The sequence below is a fragment of the Loxodonta africana genome, chromosome 21 (genome assembly GCF_030014295.1).
Source record: "Loxodonta africana isolate mLoxAfr1 chromosome 21, mLoxAfr1.hap2, whole genome shotgun sequence".
In the NCBI taxonomy this organism is placed as follows: Eukaryota; Metazoa; Chordata; class Mammalia; order Proboscidea; family Elephantidae; genus Loxodonta; species Loxodonta africana.
In genome coordinates, this window is record NC_087362.1 from 15,038,976 (window position 1) to 15,066,519 (window position 27,544).

The 27,544-nt window shown below is 36.6% G+C and overlaps 1 protein-coding gene across 1 annotated transcript in view; it reads right to left on the reverse strand.

Moving 5' to 3' along the window:
- GALNTL6 (polypeptide N-acetylgalactosaminyltransferase like 6) overlaps window positions 1–27,544 on the reverse strand; it is a 1,380,753-nt gene that overhangs the window by 735,571 nt on the left and 617,638 nt on the right. The window lies entirely within an intron of this gene.

Genomic DNA, 27,544 nt, shown 5'->3' on the forward strand with positions numbered 1-27,544 from the left:
AGCCATGATTCTGAAGCATAACAGGAAAATGTAATTTTTAAAAAAAATCTCGAACTAAGGAGATTTTCTCTTTTAGCAATACCTTCGTTTTTATTACTCCCCCCAACATCACTTCGCTCACCTAGTTTGATCTATTACTGTGATGAAGTATACAGTATGTCAAAAGCCATTTCATTACCATCTGGCTTTGTGAAATCTTGATATTTAAGCTACATGTGTTTCAAATACTATCTTAATTTTTTAAAAAGACTTTTGAGAAACAGTCAAAAATTGCAATATAGCTCTCAGTGATCTCAACTCTCCCTCCCCTCCTCAGAAGTAGTCTACACAGAGTTTGAAATTCAGCACCAATTTTTGTGTTACATATGTTTATTAATTTTATTTTGATTGCTACGTAAACATAACTTTTTATTCCAAAAAAAAAAAAAAAAAATCTGTCGCCATCAAGTTGATGCCAACTCATAGCGACCCTAAAGGACAGAGTAGCACTGCCCCATAGGGTTTCCAAGGAGCATCTGGTAGATTCGAACTACTGACCTTTTGGTTAGCAGCTGTAGCTCTTAACTACACCACCAGAGTTTCCAACTTATTATTAGTTTCCTATTTTATGTTTATTCATACCAACCTGTTGCTGTCCAGTTGATTCCGACTCATAGTGGCACTATAAAAAAAGTCACTATTAAATTTGTAACCTTTTAACTTGAATATTCTTCATTTCTGTGTTAAATCCTGGGAGAAAATGCCTCTTAATTGGTCTCTTTTAAGGAAACGATTATTGTTTTGTTAAATTGCTCCATTACAATCATATTTTTTTTTAACAATCTTCATGGTTTCTATTTTCATTTTAATATCTTTCCCCACTCTTTTTTTTCTTTTACTGTTATTTTTTAATTTGTTTGAAATTAGCTTAGTTGAGAAAGTGCTAAACATTTTTTCCTTCTTAATCTTTATTATTGAGGTGTTGGTGGGTCAGTAGTAGAATTCTCACCTTCCACGTGGGAGACCAAGCTTTGATTCCCAGGCAATGCACCGCAAGTATAACCACCAGCCCTCTGTCAGTGGAGGCTTGTTTGTTGTTATGACGTTGAATAGGTTTTAGCAGAGCTTCAGACCAAGACAGACTAGGAAGAATGGCCTGGAAATCTTCAGAAAATAAGCTAATGAAAACCCTGTGGTTCACAAAAAAATACTCTGTGCTGTATGGCCAATCATGAGGATGCCACAGGACCCAGCAGCATTTCATTTCGTTGAGCTTGGAGTCACCATGAGTCTAGGCTGCCTTAACACCAGCTAACAACAACTATGATTCATTTTATCCTAGCTAAGTGTTAAACATTTTTCTTTATTAATTTTTATTATTAATAGTGCCAGGAGAACATTCAAACATGTATTAAAATGCTGATAAACTAGACACAAATCTCACATCCCATAATACCCTAAATGATTTCATGTGAACATAAAGTACATGGTAGGTCATGGATCCTGAAACTGTTTCTAATATGATCATACGTTTCTTTTTAATTTTTAATTTGGAGGATTATGAAAAATAAACAAGTCTTTAGGCCATTAAGAATTGGGATAACCCCACTTTGAGTGGTGTCTGGGGTTTTAAACACTAGCAAGCAGTCATCTAAGAGGCATCAATTGGTCTCACCCTACCGGGAGCACATGAGAATGAAGAACACCAAAGACATAAGGTAAATATGAGCCCAAGAGACAGAAAGGGCCACATAAATCAGAGACTACATCAGCCTGAGACCAGAAGAACTAGATGGTGCCTGGCTAAAACTGATGACTACCCTGACAGGGAACACAACAGAGAATCCCTGATGGAGCAGGAGAACAGTGGGATGCAGACCTCAAATTCTCATAAAAAAGACCAGACTCAATGGTCTGACTGAGACTAGAAGGACCCTGGAGGTCATGGTCCCCAGACCTTCTGTCAGCCCAAGACTAGAACCATTCCCAAAGCCAACTCTTCAGACAGGGATTGAACTGGACTATAAAACAGAAAATGATACTGGTGAAGAGTGAGCTACTTGGCTCAAGTGGACACATGAGACTATGTGGGCAGCTCCTGTCTGGAGGCGAGAGGAGAAGGCAGAGGGGCACAGATGCTGGCTGAAGGGACACAGAGAATACAGGATAGAGAGGAGGAGTGTGCTGTCTCATTAAGGGGAGAGCAGCTAGGAGTACGTAGCAAGGTGTTTTTATACGAGAGACTGACTTGACTTGTAAACTTTCACTTAAAGCACAATTTAAAAAAATTAAAAAAAAAAACCAGAATTGGGATAACCAAGGAAAAAAAGTCTACAAAGGAAAAAAAAAATATATGTATATACTCTTTGTGGACATTTTTTCTTGGTCATATGTGTACATAACCAAATATATATTAACCAAATATACTTACATACATAATTATATATATAAGCAAAATAGTAATATATATTGTCATGGATTGAATTATGTCCCCCCAAAACTGTGTGTACCAGTGGTTAGGCAATGATTCCCAGTATTGTGTGGTTGGCCTACATTTTGTGATTGTAATTTTATGTTGACAGGATTAGGGTGGGATTGTAACCCCACCCATACTAAGTCACCTCCCTGATTCAAGGTAAAGGGCGTTTCCCTGGGGTGTGATCTGCACCATCTTTTGTCTCTCAAGAGATAAAAGGAAGGAGAAGCAAGCAGAGTGTGGGGACCTCATACCACCTAGAAAGAAGCCCTGGGAGTAGAGCGCGTCTTTTAGACCTGGTGTTCCTGCGCAAAGAAGCTCCTAGTCCAGGGGAAGATTGACGAGAAAGACCTCTTCCAGAGCCAACAGAGGTAGAAAGCCTTTCCCTGGAGCTGACACCCCGAATTTGGACTTTTAGCCTACTTTACTGTGAGAAAATAAACTTCTCTTTGTTAAAACCATTCATGTGTGGTATTTCGGTTATCGCAGCGCTAGATAACTAAGACACAATTTGGTACTGAAAGAGTGGGGTGCCGTTCTAACAGATACCTAAAATGTGGAAGTGGTTTTGAAAATATGAACAAATAGATGAGCAATAGCTGCAACAGAGAACTTGCAGTGGCAGAGGAGCAGCAGCAGCAGAACCAGGAGACCAGCAGGAGACAGTGCTGCAGCCGGCCCATGGAGCCAGAGTGCTGAGTGCCTGTGCACAGGAGGCTTCCTGGTTAAGTAGGGTACCTCTGGGCAGTCGTCAGTGGAGCTACTGAGATTTGGAACACTTGCCCCAGCAGGGCAGATGCAGGCGTGAGGCCCCAGAGCCGAGAGGCCAAGAAACCAGGAAACAGAAGCTGAAGAGACAAGGAACACAAGAAGCTGAGCTACCTCAGTCTCAAAAGGTATGGCCATGACCTCAGGGATTTCAATGGGTGGAACCATGACCTCTGGTGTTTCTAAGGGTGGAGTTGCCACTCAGATGAATGAGAATGGTGCACCTAAAGCTGAAGGAGCAGAGTTGCTGTCCCAGTGGGCCTGGAAGGCAGAGCTGAAGCCCAGGGCTGAGGGGACTCCACTCAGAATCTGAAGACTGTGGGCAATACCTAGAGTCTGGAGGGCAAGGCTATTGGGTAAATGGTCTCAGAGAACAGAGGATTATTTTCAAAACTTGAGGGCTAATGTAATGTGTTCTGCTGACTTTTTTGGTGCCTGTAATCCCTTCTTTCGCTCCATTTTCTCTGATTTGTAATGGAAATGTTGAGCTTGTGCCTGTTCTGCCATTGTACCTTTGGAAGCAGACAACTTGTATTCTAGATTTCAAAGATGAAGAGGAATTTTTGGATTTTGGACTTGGAGTTAAGACTTTTGCTATGGTATGATGGGATGAGTATGTTTTGCCTGTTGGAAGGATGTGTTTTTTGCGGGGCCAAAGGGTAGAATCTCATGGACTGAGTTATGTCCCCCCAAAACTGTGTGTATCAACTTGGTTAGGTCATGATTCCCTGTATTGTGTGGTTGTCCTCCATTTTGTGATTGTAATTTTATGTTGACAGGTTTAGGGTGGGATTGTAACCCTACCCTTACTAAGTCACCTCCCTGATCCAAGGTAAAGGGAGTTTCCCTGGGGTGTGGCCTGCACCTCTTTTTGTCTCTCAAGGGATAAAAGGAAAGAAAAGGAAGCAGAGAGTGGGGACCTCATACTACCAAGAAAGAAGCCCTGGGAGCAGAGCACATCTTTTAGTCCCGGGGTTCCTGCATAAAGAAGCTCCTAGTCCAGGGGAAGATTGACAAGAAAGACTTTCTTCCAGAACTGTAAGAGATAGAAAGCCTTTCCCTGGAGCTGATGCCCTGAAATTGGACTTTTAGCCTACTTTACTGTGAGAAAATAAACTTCTCTTTGTTAAAACCATCCACATGTGGTATTTCTGTTATAGCAGCACTAGATAACTAAGATATATATATGTATATGGAATCGACTCGACGGCAGTGGTTTTTTTTTTTATACATATATATATATAACTATTAGTGCAACTTTTCTGATTGCTTATTTTTGAATAGCTAATAATAAAGATAATTTGTGTATGGGTGTGTGGGTGTGCCACACAACTGATTTTTTGTTCTTAAGGCATGTGTAACTCTAAACCTGGCATGTGTAACATTAATTAGATGTTCTACATGAAATGCAAGTGATTTCCTTATAGATTTTTAGTAAACATAATGGTTTTATTACTAGGACAACCGCATCTTTTCTAATAGGTTGAATATGATTATAGAAAGTATTCAAATGGGGGCTCATAAACTAATACAGCAGATTGGAATGCAGGTGGAATCAGATGAAACAATAATGCCAAATTTCAGTCCAATAATCTGGCCTCTATTTGACAGGATTGTCTTATGAAAATGGAATATCTCTCAATGTTGCAGTAAATATTTAGTTGAGAGGTTGCTCTCATTTAATTTTCAATACAACTTTCCAAACAAATGTCTTTATTCTTTCACAAAAACTCTTCCTGTGGCTCCCTCTGCCTTACACTATAAACCAAAAAAAAAAAAAAAAAAATTAGTTGCTCTCGAGTTGATTCCGACTCATAGTGACCGCATTGGGCAAAGTAGAACTGCCCCATAGAGTTTCCAAGGAGCAGCTGGTAGATTTAAACTGCTGACCTTTTGGTTAGCAGCTGAGCTCTTAACCACTATGCCACAAGGGAGAACCATCAAAATGGAAATCTAGCAACTTCGAAGTGAAAACAAGAATTGATCCATATATTCAAGGCACCAGTGCACTCAAAACCCAAACCAAACCCACTGCCATCAAGTCGATTCCGACTCATAGTGACCCTATAGGACAGAGTAGAACTGCCCCGTAGAGTTTCCAAGGAGTGCTTGGTGGATTTGAATTGCTGACCTCTCGGTTAACCACTATGCCACCAGGGTTTCCATAAAAAAAAAAAAAAAATTTTTTTAAGTGTTCTGTTATTTCAAACTGACTAATGGTGGTCATTTCAAAACAAATGAACAAAAAACAGCAGAAAAATACTCCAACTACCTAAAATTCTTCCACTGGAGTAAGAAACTTAGGACCAAGTGGCAGAAATCATGAGCTCTGGAATAAGCAAAACTGAGGTTTAATCCTACCTTGTGATGTTAGACTAGACAGAATTCCTCCGTTAAATGGTGATGACAGAACAATGATTTGAGCTGCTATCAGCAGTAGAAGAGAGAGAATATTAAAATGATACCTATTGTGGTTGTTATTTGAAATAAAAATAAATAGCTACACTACGTTATAGAACGTGTCAGTGCTTTAAACGAGGAATACTTTTATTGGTGTATGAAGTGGAAAACGTGTTTGGAAAGAAAGGGGAATTTTTATGGTAAAAATGAAATGTGAAAAGCAATTAGAAATAGAAGATACGGGAAAATATTGAAGGATGAGGAACTGGCATGAGCAAAGGAATGGAGGCAAGAGAGTGAAAGCAAGGAGTAATTATGGAAAGAACATTTTAGTTTCATAAACTGAACGAAATGCAGACTTTGTAGAGGTGGTGGAGAGGGTGAGATAAGATCTCGGAATGTTTTGAGCAGATTTTTATCCAGTTGACAAAGAGAAACCCACAAAAAGTTTTTGAGTTTGTGAGCAAATGGAAATTGACTTTTTTGCCTACTCTATGGACAAGGCTACATGATTTGCTTGCTCATTTTTTTTTTATTCTGGTGAAAACATATACAACAAAACATTCAACAATTTCTACGTTTATGTTTCAGGGACGTTGGTTATATTCCTCATGTTGTACAAACAATATTACTATCCTTTTCCAAATATTCTATTACCATTAACATAAACTCAATGCCCCTTAAGCAAAAACTCCCCTCACCCCTGGCAACCTCTAATAATGTTTGGTTTCTATATAGTTTCTTATTTCATATAAGTGTGATCATACAATATTTGTCTTTGGCAACTTATTTTGCTGAGCATAATGTTTTTAAGGTTCATCCATGTTGTGGCCTACATTTTTTGTTTTATTTATCTATTTTGCAAAAATTTAACCTTAGTCATTTCATCAGCTAAACAGCATTTTTCTTTTCTTGGAATTGTATTGAAAAGTCTTGTAAATACTGAACTGTGTTTTTCAAGAAAAAGCAGTGATAAGCTTCTTCAATATCTCTTAAGAAAGACTTGGCACTTTCAAAAAGCAATAATTAAAAAAAAACAATCAATACTAGTTGTACAACTTCAGAAACAACCTCATGAAATCATACAGAAACCACCAACTTCTGAAAAATTTTAGATGGTCTTTATAAACATAAACATATTGTAATATAAACATATGACTATGTTTTAATTATGGAAAACTGTAGGTTCAGAGGAATAATTTTAGAATATCAGAGTAAGGACCTGCAAAAATTCATTCCTCTACAAAAAAAAAAAAAAAAAAATGAGAACACTGGCAAAAAACGGTCAAACCAACTTTTTTCAGAACTCTGAAAATTAACAAATGTTTTGCAACAATCTGAGGTACATTTATTCAAGTAACATTGCTGAATCTTTGCCTATCTTCCTCTCCAGAATTCTATGGTAGCTTTGGAAACAATCTGTCTCACAAACATTAGCTGTGAAACCAGAACTCTATCAGTCACAGAGGGGTGCAGAAGTGATTTGGAACTCCTCAAAAAGCCCCATCCCTGGAGATCTGTCACTATTTGACTTGTCTAGCAGAACCCTGGAGAAGTCCCATTCATGAAGATTGTCTTCAATTGAGTTGACTCAGAACGCTTACCATGTTTGTCTAAAATAGTTAGCAACAATTGTTTAAAATTGTAGCTTCTTACAGGAGCAATGCTAGCTGGAACAAATAAAAGGAAAATCAAGGGAATACTATGTCTACAAGGGGCTTTGAAAATCATCAACGTATTCCTGGAGATCTAGAAGGCCAAGGAAAAACTCCTAATATCTCACCTATTCTTGACATTGGGGCTCTGCACAAACACAAACAGAAAGCTAGGGCTGAGCTGTAAACTGTCAGAATGTTAAAAGTATGTCCCAGCATATATACACAGAGCCTATCAGAAAAAGTTGGGAGACTTATTTGTCAAAGCAGTTAAGAAATCTCTGTCAATCTTTGGATGACCACTAAGCAGAGACTTTATTGGTCACACATGACAAAGAATACAGACTTTAGAAAATTACTCCAGAGAAGTCACCAAACAAACAAATAGCAGCAGGAGTGACAATAGCAATTAACAAAAACAATAACAACAAACCCTGGGGAGAGAAAATCTAATTTCTATAGTTGCTGCAATATGTTACTTAACAATTCCTTGTTTTAAAGAAAAGTATATGAGACATGCAAAGAAACAGGAATGTCTGGTCCATACAAAAGGGGAGAAAAGGCGTTGATAGGTACTGTTCCTGAGGAAATCCATATGTTGGAATTATGAGGCAAACACTTGAAATCAGCTTTTATAAATATGTTCAAAGAACTAAAGGAAATAGTGTCTAAAAAATTAAAGGAAAGCAATAAAATGATTTTTACCAAATAGAGGATATTAAAAAAGAGATAGAAATTATTTAAATTGTAAAGTACAATACTAAAATGAAAAATTCACTAAAAGCAGCTCAACAAGACACTTGAGCTGGCAGAAGAAAAAAAAATTAACTTTAAAATAGATCAGTTGAAATTATTCAGTCTGAGAAGCAAAAAGAAAAAAAAGATAAAACAAACAAAAAACCCCCAGAGTCCCAGAGACCTGTGGGATGCCATCAAGCATAATCCATAATGGGAGTCTCAAGAGGAGAGAAAAAAAGGTACAAAAAGAAGACTTTAAAAATAATTACAAAAATTTCCTAAATTTGATAAATAATTTATACATACAAGATTAACAAATTCCAAGTAAGAAAATCTCAAAGTGATCCATACATACACTTATTATAGTCAAACTGTTAACAGCAAATAAGAGAAAACCTTGAAGACAAAGGTTGTACAAGGTATCTTCAATAAGATTAAAAGCTGACTTTTCATTGGGAAATATGGAGCTCAGAAGGAAATAGAAAGGCATATTTAAAGTGCTGAAAGAGAAATAAAGTAAACAAAGAACTTTATCTCCAGCAGATCTATTTTTGAAAAATGAAAGAGAAATTAAGACATTTCTAAGTAAACAAAAAAATTAGACAATTCATTCCCAACATACCGGCCCTGCAGAAATACTAAAGGGAGTCCTTGAGGTGAAATGAAAGAATAGACAGAAACATGAGTAGACGTGAAAAATAAAGGGCACTGATAAAGGTAACTATATAGGTAAGTATTAAATAAAAATTTTTTTTTATACAAATAAAAATATTTGTATCTCTTTTTTTCTCTTGTATAATATAAAAGGCAGCTGTGGATAGCTATAATTATAAAACTATTTTGATGGGCTTATTAAGTATAAAGATATAATTTGTGTGACAATAATAACAAACCTGGTGGTAGGAAACAAAGCTATATTACAGCAATTTTTTTGTACAGTCTGGAATTAAGTTGGTATTAATGTGAACTAGATTGTTTTAGAAGTCCCTAAGTAAACTTCCTGGGTGGTGCAAATGGTTAACATGTTCAGCTGCTAACCAAAAGGCTGGAGGTTTGAGTCCAGCCAGAGGTGCCTTAGAAGAAACACCTGGTGATCTAGTTCAGGAAAATCACCGTAAACCCTATGGAGCCCAGTACTACTTTGACAACCAGGGCGCAAGTCAACAGCAACTAGTTTTAGATTGTCCTAAGTTAATTGCAGTCACCAGAGCAACCACTAAGAAAATCTCTCCCTCTGCATCTTCCTGTCTCTCTGCCTAGCTCCCTCTCTCTCTATCATCTATCTACCTATCTATGTCATCTTTTTTTACTGGATTCAGAATTCTTAGTGTATTTGTCTAAAACAACCAGTGACAATTGTTTAAAATTGCAGCTACGAAAGAAGACAGTAGGGGAGAACAGAGGAACAAAAAGGACAGAGGATGTATGGAAAACAAAAAACCATCAGCATACATAAATTTTATCAGTAATTATATTAAATTATTTGAACACTCCATTCAAAAGGTAGATGTGGAAAGAAAAGAATAATAAGCCTGATCAAGTACTTGCTGCCTACAAGATATACACTTTAGATTAAAAAACACAAATAGGTTACAAGTAAAAGATAAGAAAAAAGACAGACCATGCTAAAAAAAATGACCAAAGAAGAGCTGGTATCATCAGACAAGTGTATATTTTTTTAAAAATTGGTATAGACGCAAAGAAGGAAATTTTTTTTAATGATAAAAGGACTAACCCTCTGGAAAGATATAACAGTTATAAACATATGTTTATGTTTATAAATACATGAAGCAAAAACTGAGAGAGTTGAAGGAATAATTGACAATTTAACAAAAATAGTTGGACTATTATAAATTTCAGTACCTCCCTTTCAATAATTTGTAGAACAACTAGGCAGATGACCAAAAACAAAATAGAAGACCGTCATGAACAATACTATAATTATAGCTGTAACAGTAATTTCTAGAACTCTTTACCCCAAAACAGAGGAATATACATTCTTCTCATGCACACATGAAATATTTCCTAGGATAAACCATATATTAGGCCATTAAACAAGCTCAATACATTTAAGAAGGACTGAAATAAACACAATATGCTTTTCAAATACAGTGGAATGAAATTAGTAATCAAAAACAGAAGGACCTTCGGAAAATTTATAAATATATGTGAGGACAAACAAGCCTGGCAGTTACGGTGGTCTGAGTTCCTCCATCTGCCAGCATCTCTAGCTTCAGGGACATACGATGACACCTCCCCTCCCAAGCCTAATTAAAAAAAAAAAAAAAATTTTTTTTTTGGCTTGTCTAAATATCACTGGGCTTGGTATCAAGGTGTCTGACCCCCTCCCTCCTAGAGTAATCAGACTGGGAAATTACTTCATGCTTTTGCTTCTTGGAAATCTTAAGGGGCAATTCTACCCTGTCCTATGAGGTTGCTATGAGTCGGAATCCACTCTATGGCGACAGATTTTGAGTTTGGGTTCTAGAGTGGGTCAGGCAGTTCCTAGTGACGTGATCCTTGGGGAATAAAAATTGCTAGCTGAGGGATCTCGTGGTCCCTCAGCTATGATGTTAATGAGAAACATGCTTAACAGAAGTCCTTAGCCCACCACCTAATTTAGCCTACCTGGCTGGGGTACGGGCAGAAGGTAGTCCCCTTTTTTGAGCTCCTCTCCCACAAAGCCACATGGTGGACATGTGTGGCAGAATTGTTTACTTTCACTAGACATCTTCAGAAGCCAGGGGAGACTGGCCCACCATATAATTGTCCGTTTTTGAGTTCTTCATCTACAGTGCATAGCAGGGCCCATGGAGAAGTTTTTCATATCCGTCTGGACACCTTTTGAGCTGGGGATGACTGCTTGTCTGTTGTATGCTGTCTGCTTTTTGTAAGTAATAAAATCTACTTTCCCCTTGCTAGCATGTATACAGGCTCTGATTGGAAGGACATGATACTCATGGAGCGATACATATTAGTTATTAGTTCCCCTTTTCTAATGGCATCCTGGCTATTTAGAAATGTGGGTCAAACTGTGAGTTTTGGCATGGTGTCCTGCAATATGGAATCTGAACAATACACTCTTAAATACTTAGTGGGCGAAAGAAGAAATCACAAGACTAATTATAAATTTTAGAAACAAAGAGAAGTGAAACATATCAGAAAAAAAGTTACAGTATGCTGCTAAAGCACTGATTAGAGGGAAATTTATGTCTGTAAATGTCTTCATAAAAAAAAGATCTCAAATCAATAACTTAACCTTCCACCTTAAAAAAAAAAAGAAAAAAATCTTTTTTTTTCCCTCCTTAAGACACTAAGAAAAAAAAGAGCAAGCTAAATCAAATGCAATAAGGAAGGCAATAATAGAAAATTAATAAAATTGATTATAGAAAAGAGAAAAAAATCTAGAGTAAATTGAGAAAATCAAGAGTTTATTCTTTGAAGAGATCAACAAATCTGACAGACCTTCATCTCAACAGATCAAGAAGAAAAGAGAGGAGGCTCAAATTATCAAAATCAGAAATGAAAGAGGTGATATTATTACTGACCTTAGATAAATAAGATATATTGTGAGGGAATACTATGGACTACTGTATGCCAGCAAATTAAATAACCTAGATGAAAGGGACTAATTTCTGCTGTTTTTTTTTTGTGTGTGTGTGTGCTGTCAAATCGATTCCAACTCATACAGGCCCTATAGGACAGAGCAGAACTGCCTGGTAGGGTTTCCTTGGCTATGATCTTTAGGGAAGTAGGCTGACATGTTTTTCTTACAAAGAACAGCTGGTAGGTTCAAACTGCTGACCTTTTGGTTAACAGCTGAGTGCTTAACCACTGCCTTTCCAGGGCTCCTGGACAAATTACTATTGTTGTTAGCTGCCATCAAGTCAGTTCCAACTAATAGCAACACCGTGTACAACAGAATGAAATACTGCCCGGTCCTGCGCCATCTTCACAATCGTTGTTATGCTTGAATTCTTTGTTGCAGACACTGTTTCAATCCATCTCGTTAAGTGGTCTTCCTCTTTTTTGCTCACCCTGTACTTTACCAAGCATGATGTCCTTCTCCAGGTACTGATTCCTCCTGACAACATGTCCAAAGTATGTGAAATGTAGTCTCGCCATCCTTCTAAGGAGGATTCTGGTTGTACTTTTTCCAAGACAATTTGTTCATTCATTTGGCAGTCCCTGGTACATTCATTATTCTTTGCCACCACAATCAAAGGTGTCAGTTCTTCTTCTGTCTTCCTTATTCATCATCCAGCTTTTACATTCAATGCGCACTTGATTTCTTTACTGCTGGTTCTGTGGGTGTTTATCGAGGATCTGAGTAGAATGCAATCCTTGACAACTTCAATCTTTTCTCCCTTTATCATCATTATGGATCAAACACTTAATTTTGTTAAGATGGCATTGCTTTCAAATTGGTCTGCAGATTCAATGCAACTCCTATCAAAAACTCGATTGTCTTTTTTTTTTTTTTGCCAAAATTGGCAAGCTGAACCTAAAATTCATATGATAATGCAGTGGACTCATGACAGCAGACACAATATTTAAAAGGATAATTAAAATTGGAAGACTCACACTTTCCAATTTCAAAATTTACTGCAAAACTAAAGTAATTCAGACAGTCTGGTACCAGCATAGGAGAGACATGGAGATTAACAGAATAGAATTGAAAGTCCTTACATTTTTAATTATTTGGTTTTAGGCAAGAGTGCCAAGACAATTCAATGTGGAAAGAATAATCTTTTCAACAAATTGTGCTGAGGCAACTGGATATTCACATTCAAATGTATGAAATTGGACCCCTATCTCACTCAATATGTAAAAATCAATTCAATCAAAACTCAAATGTAAGCGCTAAAACTATGAAACTCTTTGTCATGGATTAAATTATGTCCCCCCAAAAGTGTGTGTATCAACTTGCTTAGGCCATTATTCCCAGTATTCTGTGGCTGTCCTCCGTTTTGTGACTGTAATTTTATGTTAAGAGGATTAGGATGGGATTGTAACACCACCCTTACCAGACCACATCCCTGATCCAAGGTAAAGGGAGTTTTGCTGGGGTGTGCCTGTACCACCTTTTACCTCCAAGAAATAAAAGGAAAGGGAAGCAAGCAGAGAGTTGGGCACCTCATACCACCAACAAAGCAGCACCAAGAGCAGAGCGTGTCCTTTGGACCCTGGGTCCCTGTGCCTGAGAAGCTCCTCTATCTTGGGAAGATTGGGGACAAGGACTTTCTTCTTCTGCCAACAGAGAAAGAAAGCCTTCCCCTGGAGTTGGTGCCTTGAATGTGGACTTTTAGCCTACTTTACTGTAAGGAAAAAATTTCTCTTTGTTAAAGCTATCTACTTGTGGTATTTCTGTTATTGCAGCACTAGATGACTAAGACACTCTTGGAAGAGAGAATTTAGGAGTATGTTTTCATAACCTTGTGTTAAACCAAAAAAAAAAAAAACTCTGTTACTGTCAAGTCGATTCCAACTCATAGCGACCCTATAGGACAGAGTGGAACTGCCCCATAGAGTTTCAAAGGAGTGTCTGGTGGATTTGAACTGTAGACCTTTTGGTTAGCAGCTGTAGCACTTAACCACTACACCACCAGGGCTTCCAGCCACCTTGTGTTAGACAATGTTTTTTTTAGATATGACCCCGAAACCACAAGTGCCACCCCACCATGCAGACACACACACACACACAAAGTAAATTGATCTTTACCAAAATTAAAAACTTCTTATTTCAAAAGATACCATAAAAAAGAAAAATTACAGTCTACAGAATAGAATAGACTTATAAAAGAGATATCTGATAAGGAACTTGTATTCAGAATACAGTAAGATCTATTGCCTGTCACTACGGTGTTGAACAAGTTTCAGCGGAGCTTCCCTACTAAAACAAACTAGGAAGAAAGATCTGAAGAAAGATATACTTCTGAACATCTGCCAGTGAAAACCCTATGGATCACAATGGCCCAAACTGGAACTGATCATGGGGATGGTACGGACTGGGCAATGCTTTCTTCCCTTGTGCATGGGGTCGCCAGAGGCAGGGCCCACTTGATGGCGGCTCCAACAACAACAATTACAATTCCACGATAAAAAGAGAAGTAACCAAATAAAAATATGGGCAATACCGTCATTAAAACAAGCAAACAAAAAACAAACCCATTTCTTCACTTCAAGTCAATTCTGACTCATAGCGACCCTAGAGTTAATCATTAAAAACAAACCAAACCTGTTGCCATTGAGTCGATTCCGACTGTAGTCATTAACCAAAAAACCAAACCCTTTGCTGTCCGGTCAGTTCTGACTCCTAGGACCCTATACAACAGAGTAGACAAGGCCACATAGACTTTCTAATGGCTGGTGGTTTCAAACTGTCAACCTTTTGTCTAGCAGCTGTAGCACTTAACCCCTACACCACGAAGGGTTCTAGCTAGTCACTTGGGAAAGGTAAATCAAAACCTTAAGGAAGCTTTGAATTGTACACTTCATAATGGTCAATTTTATGGTGTGTGAATTATATCTCAATAAAGCTTTTATTTAAAATAGAACAAAAAAGGGAAACAGGCTTAAAGAAAAGTCATTTTTTTTTTTTTTTATCCTAAGCACAGATCTCAACTTCTTTATCCACCCCCTTCATCTTTATTTAGACAGAATAACAAATGATAAAAATAAAGAATGATCTTCAGGGAGATTTTTAAAGCTTTATTCACCTTACTTTACATTACTGTTTACATTACAAGGCCTTTAGCCAATTGTACTTATTCATAAAACTTGCCTAACAGAGGGCATTGAATAAAATTTACAGTTCAAAGTACAATGAGGCCACAGACTGTTAAAATAATGTTCAGATTTGTCCGATTACCTCGTGATTTTAACTGCTATAATGCATTTATTTCCACGCAAAACAAAATTTGTTCTCATTCACATTCTATTGCAAAGACAAAAAGGAATAAATCGTTTGACGAGCTGAAAATCAACAAAGGAATTACAACTATTTTAAAAGAGATGGTCTAAATTTCTTCATTGTAAAAAGCAAAATAAAAAAAAAATCAGAATGTGACCATATTAGACTGTCGCTCACTTCTCTTTCACGGTAAATTATATGGAATATATTTTACAGATTCCAATTACATTTTTAAAGCTTTGAGGGAATAGCTTTTCTTTGTTCTGAAATCCCATTAAATTAGATTACTTATGCTAATAGATGCATATTAGAGAGTGCCAATGTTCTTAATTCTTTTTTCTACTAAACCTGAGTGTATCTTTGCACAGTGGAAAAAAAAGAATATAACCCCAAACCTACTGCCATCGAGTCGATTCCAACTCATAGCAACCCTATAGGAAATTGAATTCCACCAGAAAAACATCTATCTTATATGGACCCATTCTGGAGTTGAGTATTGAAACGGTTTAGGGTAAAATCAAGAAGAGAAGCATAAAATATTTAATAAAATGAACTTCTATAATGATTTTCCTGTAAATAATAGATAAACATCAATTTCACCTAGCTCATAATGCACAGTCTTTTAAAGAGATACATTTTTTCAAAATTGTGGCTGATAACATGTACACTTTATAAATCATCATGTATGTAGTGTATTTTCATCACATTATATGCTATAAAATTATAATTTATGTTATCACCAAGCATTAGGATCCCGTGATAAAAGAAAAACTTCTACAGTAGCAACTATAAATTATGATAGTCTTCATTCATTTGAACATAAAATAAGAAAAAGCACAAACACGATGAGAAATAACCTTACATATTATCTCACCCAAACCCCAGTACCATCGAGTTGATTCCGACTCATAATATTATCTCAAAGTGTGGTTAATTCAAGTTCCATCGAATCACTGGTATTTTGATAATTGCCTGTTGCTTTTTAAACAGTATTTTAATATGTTAAACATACAATTGATGTTATGCAATTAGATAACAATATTGTGCTGAACTGTGTACAAACAAAACAGGTGATCTCCTTTTATCCTTCCAGCCACTCCTGGGTGCTGTTAGCATTGTTGTGTTCATTTTTGTGGACGGCGAACTAGAGGCTGAGTTCAGGTCTCTTTCCACTGACTCTACTACGTTACTGCTTCCAAGCATCACGATCTACTCCTGAGAATTGCACCTGAGCTCTAGAACTGCCAAGTGTATCTTTCACATGCAATAAGGAATTATTTAAGAATTGTAACTCGAATATTGTAACTTTATATAAGAATATATAGCATATAATTCAAGGGGTTCTTTTAGTTAAAGGTGACTGAAGAGCAGCTCCAGAGTCACAGCACTTGGAAAGCCCCTGTTCTTCAGTAAGACGCCTGACATTTGTCGAAAATACCCATAAACAAACAAACAAAAAACAACAGCTGCACTCCAATTGATTTCGACTCTTAGCAACGCCGTGTGTTGGGCTAGAACTGGCACCACAAAGTTTCAGTGGCTACTTTTTCAAGAAGTAGATTGCCAGGCCTTTTTTTTCAAGGCCCCTCTGGATATATTCAAACCACGAACCTTTTGGTTAGCAGCCCACCGCTTTAACCATTTGTTCCATCCAGGGTCTCCAAAAACACCTCTGTTCTTTTGTGTTGTCAAGTTGATTCTGAATCATAACGACCCTACAGGACAGAGGTGAACTACCCCATAGGGTTTCCTAGGGCATAATCTTTACAGGACCAGATTGCCAAGTTTTTCTCCTGTGGAGTTGTAGGTGGGTTCAAACCACAGACCTTTCAGTTAGCAGCTAAACTATTGTGCTACTAAAAAACCAAAACCAAACCCGTTGCTGTCAACTTGATTCCGACTCATAGAAACCCTATCAGACAGAGTAGAACTGCCCCATAAGGCTTCCAAGGAGCTGCTGGTGGATTCAAACTGCCCACCTTTTGGTTAGCAGCCATAGCTCTTATCACTGTGGCACCAGAGCTCCCTAGAACTCTCTATACAGAAGAGAGATAGAGCCAAAAGGTGACATAAGGCATTTAATACTTCTTGGTGTACCACCAAATAAATGCAAGGCTTCCAGATACTATTATACCCAATGTATTTATAGATACCACTTTGCTAGTATTTTTTCCAAAGTTTTGTGATAAAAGATCAAAAAATTTCTCAGACATATTTTACGTCTTCAGTTATATTGAATAAATAAACTAGAACTCCTATCATTTTGTAGACCATTACTGTGTTGAAGATCAAAGTTTAAAAGTTTGGAGTTTTATAAATTTACATTGACCTTCTAAGACATATTAATGATACATATATACATATATAATATATATATATATATACATGCACGCATATATAAATCTCAGGAATCCATTTAAATTTCTCTGTAGAATTCATGTATACATTAAAATTTATATAGCAAAACCTAAACTATCCAAGGAGACTTTGTGCATTTGTGGGAGTATAAAATGGGAAATCTAGCTAGGCTATTAACATGCCCATTAAGAAAAAAAAGACTTAGCACATCCCTTTCATTAATTTCCAGCATGTCAATCAGATCATTGGAATAAAGGTTAGATCTGAATGAGATAAATTATGCTTTATTTCATGACACATAGAAGGAGCTTTTTGTTAATTTTACATAGTTTAAAACAGTTTTTCCAATATAGAGGATATGTGAAAATCTAACTATGAACAAACTGACATCTTTGGTAACATAGAGATGTCAGTATTGCTTTAAGAAAATTTGTCTTTCTAGTGGCTTTATGAAGGAACCCTGGTGGTGCAATGGTTAAGCACTCAGTCGCTAACCCACACAGCAGCTCCGCAGGACAAAGACCTGGCAATCTGCTTCTGTAAAGGTTACAGCCTAGAAAACCCTTTGGGACAGTTTTACTCTGTCACATTGGTTGAATGGCACCTATCAACAACAGTAAGTGGCTTTATGGAGGCATCTTATCTTGGTAAATGCACCAAGTCCAATGTATGACAGCTGTCTTAGGCTGAGTTCTCCAGAGAAGCAAAACCAGTAAAGCGTATATGTATATATACATTTATTTATATCAAGGAAATGGCTCATGAGGTTGAAGAGGCTGGAATGTCCCAAGTCTGTGGGTCAGAATAGAGGCTTCCCTGGAATCATGTGGCGGCAGGGGCTGGTGAACCCAAGATCAGCAGGTCAGAGTGTGAAGATTGATGAATCCCAAGACTGGCAGGCAAGACCGCAGGTAAGCTTCTAGCTCAAGTCCCAAGAACCAGAGGTCAGACAAACAGGAGCCAAATGCAAGATCCAATGGAAGCAAAAGCCCCTGAGCCTTGCCAGAAAGTCTGCTTATATTCAGTGCAGGCCACACGCTCAAGGAAATTCCCTTTTAACCGATTGGGTAGTCACAGGAGATCCCATCATGGGGTTGATCACATATCCAGTCTCAACAGGGAGGTGATTACAACATCATACGACTGCCAAAACACAGAATCATGGCCCAGCCAAGTTGCCACACAATCTTAACCATCACAACAGCTGTGCAACACCTGAAACCCAATTCTGTCAGCAGGTCTCAATATACGGGTCAAATGAATCATTAATGAGGATAAGCAGGTAGAAATGAAAATCCTCACATCCTCCTAAGCAGTCCTCTTTATCCTTATAGTGAGACTAGCCTGGGAAGAAATTAATGAGCTTATTTGCAATTTAAGAAATAACAAGTACCAGAGACGTAACATCACTAGAAGGCTCTATGAATAGAAACAGCCCCAGCTGCCCTTTATTTTTTCTCGTATAATTAAAGTTATTTAAAGAAAAGCTATGCCATTCAGTTTTCACACAAATCACATTGGCTTAGCCACCATCATGACTCTTTAAGGAGATCATGCTAGAATCTATCAAGTGTTCATTCTACACTAATTCTAATTTTCTAGTGGAAACTTCATGGGCACCTTCATGTGCTGAGTTTGTACGTGAGGAGAATTTTTATATGTGTCTCTTCAATTCCTGTACAAGTGTTAATCAATTAGGTAATATATGAAGGTGGCAAGGTGTTAATAATTTAAAAAAAATGTGCAGTAAAGAAGAAAAAAGTATTACATGTTTTGTAAAAGGGAAACTGTATGTCAAAATATAAATGACAGTTACAAATATAGTTATTCACATTCCTAAAATTTATTAGTTTAAATGGTCATGACTGCTTTTGTAGTTTGCATCTATACATAGATTTGCCAGGCTTAGCAAATAAAAATAGAGGACACCAGTCAGATTTGAATTTTTTACCCAGAATTCAAATTTAACTAGTTTACTCTTTTTTAATATGACAACCCTATCTGTACAGAAACATTTATCAGATTTTAATGCTTATAACGTTTATAAACCACCCCCCCCAAAAAAAAAACAAACCCAGTGCCTTCGAGTTGATTCCGACTCATAGTGACCCTATAGGATGGAATAGAACTGCCCCGTAGTTTCCAAGGAGCGCCTGGAGGGTTCAAACTGCCGTCCCTTTGGTTAGCAGCCGTAGCACTTAACCATTAAGCCATCAGGGTTTCCATAACATTTATAAGTCCTGTCAAAGGACACTACGTCAAAATATGTAAATCTAACAGTTACAAATATAACGTTATTCACATTTCTAAAATTTATTAACTTAATTGGCAGTAACTACTTCTGTAGTTTGAATGGAATTTCTCACCGAAAAATTTAAATTTTAACTGTTACATTGTTTTTTGTATGGCAACCCTATCTGTACAGAAACATCTATCAAAAAACACAAATACATATATTTTGACAGGAATATGACCTTTAGTAATAAAGGGGAAATAACAGTAGAAAGTCTTCCATAAGCCGTAGAAATCACCAGAACACTCGCTGTCAAATTGTCTGTGTTATATCCTCCACCAGCAGGTTTCAAATTGAAATGAATGAAGATGAATTGCTGCTTTTTCACAGAGATATAAGGCTTATCTTAATTTTTTGACAGGCCTGTATGTAACAAAGCTCTTAATGGAAGCTGAAATTGTCTTCAATTATACCCGGTGTCTAAAGGTGGGTCAGCCTAGCTTTTTAAGCTCTTAAAATATCTGATTTTGTCAGGGTTACCAAATTAATAGGACTCCATGAACTTTTGTCCTTACTTAAAAGTAAAGACTTGGAAGCACGTACTACATATATTATGATTTTTTTCCTGGATTTCCCACATTAGATTTGGAGATAAACTGACAAGTTTATGCATAAGAAGAAATATGAAGAAGAACAAGACCAGGATTGAAGGTGAGCCCCTTTGCAACTGTGAGAACCAGGGAAATTAGTCTCCAATTTCAGAAATGGAAAAATTTTTTCATTTAGGTTCACTAATTTATATTAAAAATGTTAATTAACCATCTACTATGTATATTCTCAGCACTGGGAATATGCAGTGGAAAAAAAGAAGTGGGCAACTACGACCACCCTCATGGAGTTTATAATCTAATCTAGGGAAACAGGCAATACATATGATATTTAATTTGAATCAAACAATTATTTTGAAAAATAAAACATTCCCTATGTTTCCCTTTTGCTATCTATACTCTATTTTTTTCCCCACTCTGTTAATTAGTTGAGCATTCTTATTGTATGTATTGAGTACCATTTTCAGTTTCATTATGATCAGGAAAAATTAGGTGAAAAACATATTCATCTGTATACTTTTTATTTAAAGTTCTGAATCTTTTGCTTTTAATCTTAGATCAAACATATTCAATAGATATTCTTCTTCCCATCCTGCCACTGTGACTCAGTACCTAAGGAAGAAATGTTATCCATTTTCAAATATTAATTAATTCACATTTTTGTACTTCAAAGTTCTTAGAGGACACAGGACTTTTTCAATCGAGGTAAATAGAATGTTTATTGTATTTTAACATAGGGCTCTTCTGATACTGATTATTGGCAAAGTTCTGATCTCAATTTTATTAACTCTACGATATTCTGGTTTCTTCAAATTTTCTTTTCTTGGAAAAATTAGATAACACAACACATTTAAAATGATTAACACCACACCTTAAATTACTAACAAACACTCAAATAGGAATAACCTAACAGACCACTTTCTGCCCCTTCTGTCCTACTAGTGAGATCAGAGAACTAGCCACATTCACAGACATTGAAAATGAATAGGACAGCCTGATATTATGCATCACTGTCTTGGCAAAAGATTATCCTGGGTTTAATTTTTAGGCTAAATATAGAACGATAATCCATACGCATTTCCTGAATCCCTAGCAGGCATGAAGTCCAGCATTACTGTGAGATGCTGTGACAACTCTTTCACTGTGCACCTTGGACTTTGGCTCCCTTGTGTATCTTTCCCTGATTTTAAAATATAAATTTGGATAAAGACTTTGAAAAGATTATTGACTGTATCTGTTAGCAGCGCTGCCTTGTAATTTCTCTCACCAACACAGGGCCTTCACCACACTAAATCATCAGAAAGACTCTGTGATAACGGCTTTGATATTACCATACGACACTGTTTTGCAGCATAAGCTAAGACAGTTTTTCCTTAAAATTAGCAAAATAGATTACCTTTTTGAATCCTGAAGTAGGTAGAAACATATCTTATGTAGAGAGATTAAGTGGTCAACAGTTCTAAAACTTGAAATAAAGGTTTGGCTTCATGCATTTATTTTCTGTATTCTTTTGCACACCTGTCATTAAGGCAGTATGTTCTGTTTCCTCTATCCACTTGAAATAGCGGGGAGAGATGAAGGACGCAAAGTAGAGAACAAGGTGAGAAAACTGAATGCAGGCTCCTACAGAGCTCTTAGAAGTGATTGCCTCTAGTCTCCAAGTAATATCAGTCTTTGCTGTCAGGATTTGAGTTGCATTATTTTACACGTTAGACTTGCTCTCTTCCAAATGTTGTTGGATACAACGGTGTTATGTCTTAATTGCAAGAATCAATTGCTATTCTCTTTCAAATTCTACTTCGTCATATCTTAACGATTTCTAACAAAAGCAGCAAAATCATAAATAGTTCTGAAGTAGGTTATTCAGTCCGGTGTGATAGTCTTTCTCTTTTGTTTTAGCTCTTCTTTATTAAGTCCTGAGCGGCTTACCCCATGATTCCCCTGTGCTTGCCCATTCATTTTTAGGAAACAACCATCAGTTCCCTGGTCACAAATAAATGTGACCTTATACCACTGCAATAATACTGCTTATTTAGGAGGAGAAAGTCATTTGTCCTGTAGACATTTAAAAAGTTGGTGGGGGTACTTGAAAATGTTTTATTTAATATACATAATTGCAAGATAATTTGGAAATCCATCATGTCACTATAGATGGAAATGTTTGGTCCTACATACAATGGGGCTAAAATCACAGTCGTTATTAAGTGGACCTTGTTTATTGGTACCACAGGCCAGTTGTGAGAAACTATTTCCATAAGAAGAAAATATACCCATAAGAAGGTACACATCATTTATGAGTGTATAGCCTTCAGTATCTCTGTTTAGGCTTATTGTCTGTCACTTAGAAGCTGCAGGTACTTAGAAGAAGACCTGGATCTTGGGGATTATACATCATGGACTCTTTGCAGATTAGTAGTACTTGTCCTTTTAATTCATAAATTCTTTTGCAATAAGGGACCCACATGTTTTGTAAGACAACTATGGTTCCTATCTATGATCTTAGGTCATCAGGATTTCACGGCATATAGGTCTCTTCAGGGTGTCATACTGACATATAAAGTAGCTTGATAAATTCCACAACTTCAGAGAGCAGAAATATACCCTTTTTCTTTCTTTCTTCCTTCCTTCTTCCTTTCTTTTCTTTCCCTCTCTCTCTGTTTTTTTCTTTCTCTTTCCTTCTTTCTTCCTTTCTTTTTCAGAGTAAGAGAACACAAAGATGACTAAGGTTAGCAGAAACAAAAGGCTTAGGAACTCCCAGTAGCTTACCACACCACAAAGAGTCAGGTTAGGGCATCTTTTGGACTCAGCCAGTAGAGGTATGCTCTTGCATGCCTAGCCTTTCATGGAGAAGTGCAAGAAGGTGGCTTGGTTAGTGGGCACACATTCAGGCTGCTTGGTGCCATGCGGTCTAGGGTAATACTCGTTCCTTACAGGAGTGGCCTGGAAAGCCACATGCCGTGTTCCTGGGATTCATGGGTCATTTGATATGTTGGAGCTCACAGGATGTTATGTTACTATCACTCCAGCCAGGAGTGACACATTCTGAGGGAGACTGAGATGGCAGAATACAAAAAAATTAACATACAGAAACCTTCAAGACATCAGGAAGGAAATCAGGCAATACACAGAACAAGCCAAGGAACACACAGGTAAAGCAGTTGAAGAAATTAAAAAAGTTATTCAGGAACATCATGAAAAATTTAATAAGCTGGAAAAATTCATAGAAAGACAGCAATCAGAAGTTCAGAAAATTAACAATAAAATTAAAGAATTAGACAACTCAATAGAAAGTCAGAGGAGTGGAACTGAGCAAGTGGAAGGCAGAATTTGTAAACTTAAAGATAAAGCACTTGGCACCAATATATCTGAAGAAAAATCAGATAAAAGAATTAAAAAAAAATGAAGAAACCTTAAGAATCAGGTGGGACTCTATCAAGAGAAATAACCTATGAGTGATTGGAGTACTAGAACGGGGAGGGATAACAGAAAATACAGAGATAATTGTTCAAGATTTCTTGGCAGAAAAATTCCCTGATATCGTGAAAAATGAGAAGATATCTATCCAAGATGCTCATTGAACTCCACGTAAGGTAGGTTCTAAAAGAAAGTTGCCAAGACATATTATAATCAAAATTGCCAAAACCAAAGGTAAACAGAGGATTTTAAGAGCAGCTAAGGATAAATGAAAAGTCACCTACAAAGGACAGTCAATAAGAATAAGCTCGGACTAGTTGGCAGAAACCATGCAGGCAAGAAGGCAACGGGATGACTTATATGAAAAATTGAAGGAAAAAATTTGCCAGCCAAGAATGATACATACAGGAAAACTGTCTCTAAAATATGAAGATGAAATAAGGACATTTCCAGATAAACAGTTTCGGTAATTTGAAAAAAAAAAAAAAAAAACTACAAGAAATACTAAAGGGAGTCCTTTGGTTAGGAAATCAATAATATCAGGTGTCAACCCAAGACTAGAACACTGGGCAGGGCAATCAGATGTCAGCTCAGACAGGGAAATCACAAAAATAAAACAAAATGCTCAAAATGGGGAAACAGCGATGCTATCATGTAAGAGAAGAAAACATTAAAACAATAAAGAGGGACAAAGAAATATAGACATAGATCTTTTATAGGGAGAGGAAGGCAAAGTGATACAAAGAAATAAAAGTCAGGTTTAAAGTTAGAAAAATAGGGGTAAATAATAAGGTAACTACAAAGGAGACAAACTATCCTACACATCAAAATAAAATACAAGAAAAAAATAGAGGCTCAGCAGAAACAAAATCAACAGCAGTGAATAAGAGGAAAAGACAATATAAAAAGATAATCTACTCAACACAAAAAATCAAGTGGGAAAAAGAAACTGTCAATAACATACAAAAAGAGACATGAAAATAATAGCAGTAAATTCATAAAGAAAAAAATTTTTTTTTACTAAATTCATACCTATTCATAATTATGCTGAATGTAAATGGACTAAATGCGCCGATAAAGAGACAAAGAGTGGCAGAATGGATTAAAAAACACGATCTGTGTATATGCTGCCTACAAGAGACACACCTTAGACTTAGAGACACAAACAAACTAAAACTCAAAAAAAAAAAAAAAACTCAAAGGATGGAAAAAAATATATCAAGCAAACAACAATCAAAAAAGAGCAGGAATGGCAATATTAATTTTGGACAAAATAGATTTTAAAGTTAAATCCATCATAAAGGATAAGGAAGGACACTATATAACAATGAAAGGGACAAAATACCAGGAGGATATAACCATATTAACTATTTATGCACCCAATGACAGGGCTGCAACATACGTAAAACAAACTCTATCAGCAATGACAAGTGAGATAGACAGCTCCACAATAATAGTAAGAGACTTTAACACACCACTTTCGGTGAAGGACAGGACATCCAGAAAGAAGCTCAATAAAGACACAGAAGATCTAAATGCCACAATCAACTAACCTGACCTCATAGACATATACAGAACACTCCACCCAACAGCAACCAACTATACTTTCTTTTCTAGTGCACATGGAACATGCTCTAGAATAGACCACGTATTAGGTCAAAAAGCAAGCCTTAGCAGAATCCAAAATATTGAAATATTACCAAGCATCTTCTCTGACCATAAGGCCATAAAAGTAGAAATCAATAACAGAAAAAGCAGAGAAAAGAAAAAATCAAACACTTGAAAAATGAACAATACCCTGCTCAAAAAGACTGGATTATAGAAAACATTAAGGGTGGAACAAAGAAATTCACAGAAACCAATGATAATGAAAACACTTCCTATCAGAACCTTTGGGAGACAACAAAACAGTGCTCAGAGGTCAATTATATTAATAAATGCACACATACAAAAAGAAGAAAGGGCCAAAATCAAAGAATTATCCCTACAACTTGGAAAAATAGAAAGAGAGCAACAAAAGAAACCCTCAGGCACCAGGTGAAAACAAATAATAAAAACTAGAGCAGAACTAAATGAAATAGAAAACAGAAAAACAATGAAAGAATTAACAAGACCAAAAGCTGGTTCTTTGAAAAAATTAACAAAAATTGATAAACCATTGCTCAAACTGACAAAAGGAAAACAGGAGAGGAAGCAAATAACCTGAATAAGAATTGAGATGGGAGATACTACAACAGACCCAACTGAAATTTAAAGAATCATATCAGATTACTATGAAAAATTGTACTCTAACAAATTTGAAAACCTAGAAGAAACTGATGAATTCCTAGAAACACACTATCTGCCTAAACTAACACAGAGGTAGAACAACTAAATAGACCCATAACAAAAGAAGAGATTGAAAAGGTAATCAAAAAACTTCCAACAAAAAAAAGCCCTGGCCTGGAGGGCTTCACTGCAGAGTTCTACCAAACTTTCAGGAAGAGTTAACACCACTACTACTAAAAGTATTTCAGAGGATAGAAAAGGACTGAATGCTCCCAAACTCATTCTATGAAGCCACCATCTCCCTGATACCAAAACCAGATAAAGACACCAGAAAAAAAAAGAAAATTACAGACTTGTATCCCTCATGAACTTAGATGCAAAAATCCTCAACAAAATTCTAGCCAATAAAATTCAACAGCATATCAAAAAAATAATTCACCATAAACAAGTGGGACTCATACCAGGTATGCAGGGATGGTCCAACATTAGAAAAACAATTAACGTAACCTATCTTATAAATAAAACAAAACACAAGGCTCACATGATTCCATCAATTGATGCAGAAAAGGCATTTGGCAAAGTTCAACACTGATTCATGATAAAAACTCTCAGCAAAATAGGAATACAAGGAAAATTCCTCAACATAATAAAGGGCATTTATACAAAGCAGATAGCCAATATCTAAGTGGAGAGAGCCTGAAAGCAGTCCCCTTGAGATCGGGAACCAGACAAGGATGCCTTTTAACACGACTGTTATTCAACATTGTGCTGGAGGTCCTAGCCAGAGCAGCTAGGCTAGATAAAGAAATAAAGGGCATTCGGATTGGTAAGGCAGAAAGTAAAAGTATCTCTATTTGCAGATGACAGGATCTTATACACAGAAAACCCTAAAGAATCCTCAAGAAAACTACTGAAACTAATAGAAGAGTTCAGCAGATTATCAGGATACAAGAGAAACATACAGAAATCATTTGAATTGCTTTACATCAACAAAAAGACCATTGAGGAGGAAATCGCCAAATCTATACCATTTACAGTAGCCCCCAAGAAGATAAAATTCTTAGGAATAAATCTCATCAGAGATGTAAAAGATTTATACAAAGAAAACTACAAAACATTTCTGGAAGAAACCAAAAGAGACCTACATAAGTGGAAAAACATACCTTGCTCATGGATAGGAGACTTAACACTGTAAAAATGTCTATTCTACCAAAAGCGACCTATAGATTTAATGCAATTCCGATCCAAATTCCAATGACATTCTTTAATAAGATGGAGAAACAAATCACCAATTTCATATGGAAGGGAAAGAAGCCCTGGATAAATAAAGCATTACTGAAAAAGAAGAACAAAGTGGGAGGTAGCACTCTACCTGACTCTACAGTAGTCAAAACAGTCTGGTACTTGTACAACATCAGATACATAGACCAATGGAACAGAATTGAGAATCCAGACATAAATCCATCCACATATGAGCAGTTGATATGTGACAAAGGCCTAAATCAGTTAAATGGGGAAAAGATAGTCTTTTTAACAAATGGTGCCGGCATAACTGGATATCCATTTGCAAAAAAATAAAACAAGACCCATACCTCACATTATGCACTAAAACTAACTCAAATGGATCAAAGACTTAAATGTAAAATCTAAGACGATAAAGATCATGGAAGAAAAAAATAGGGACAACGTTAGAAGCCCTAATACATGGCATAAACAGTATACAAAACTTTATTA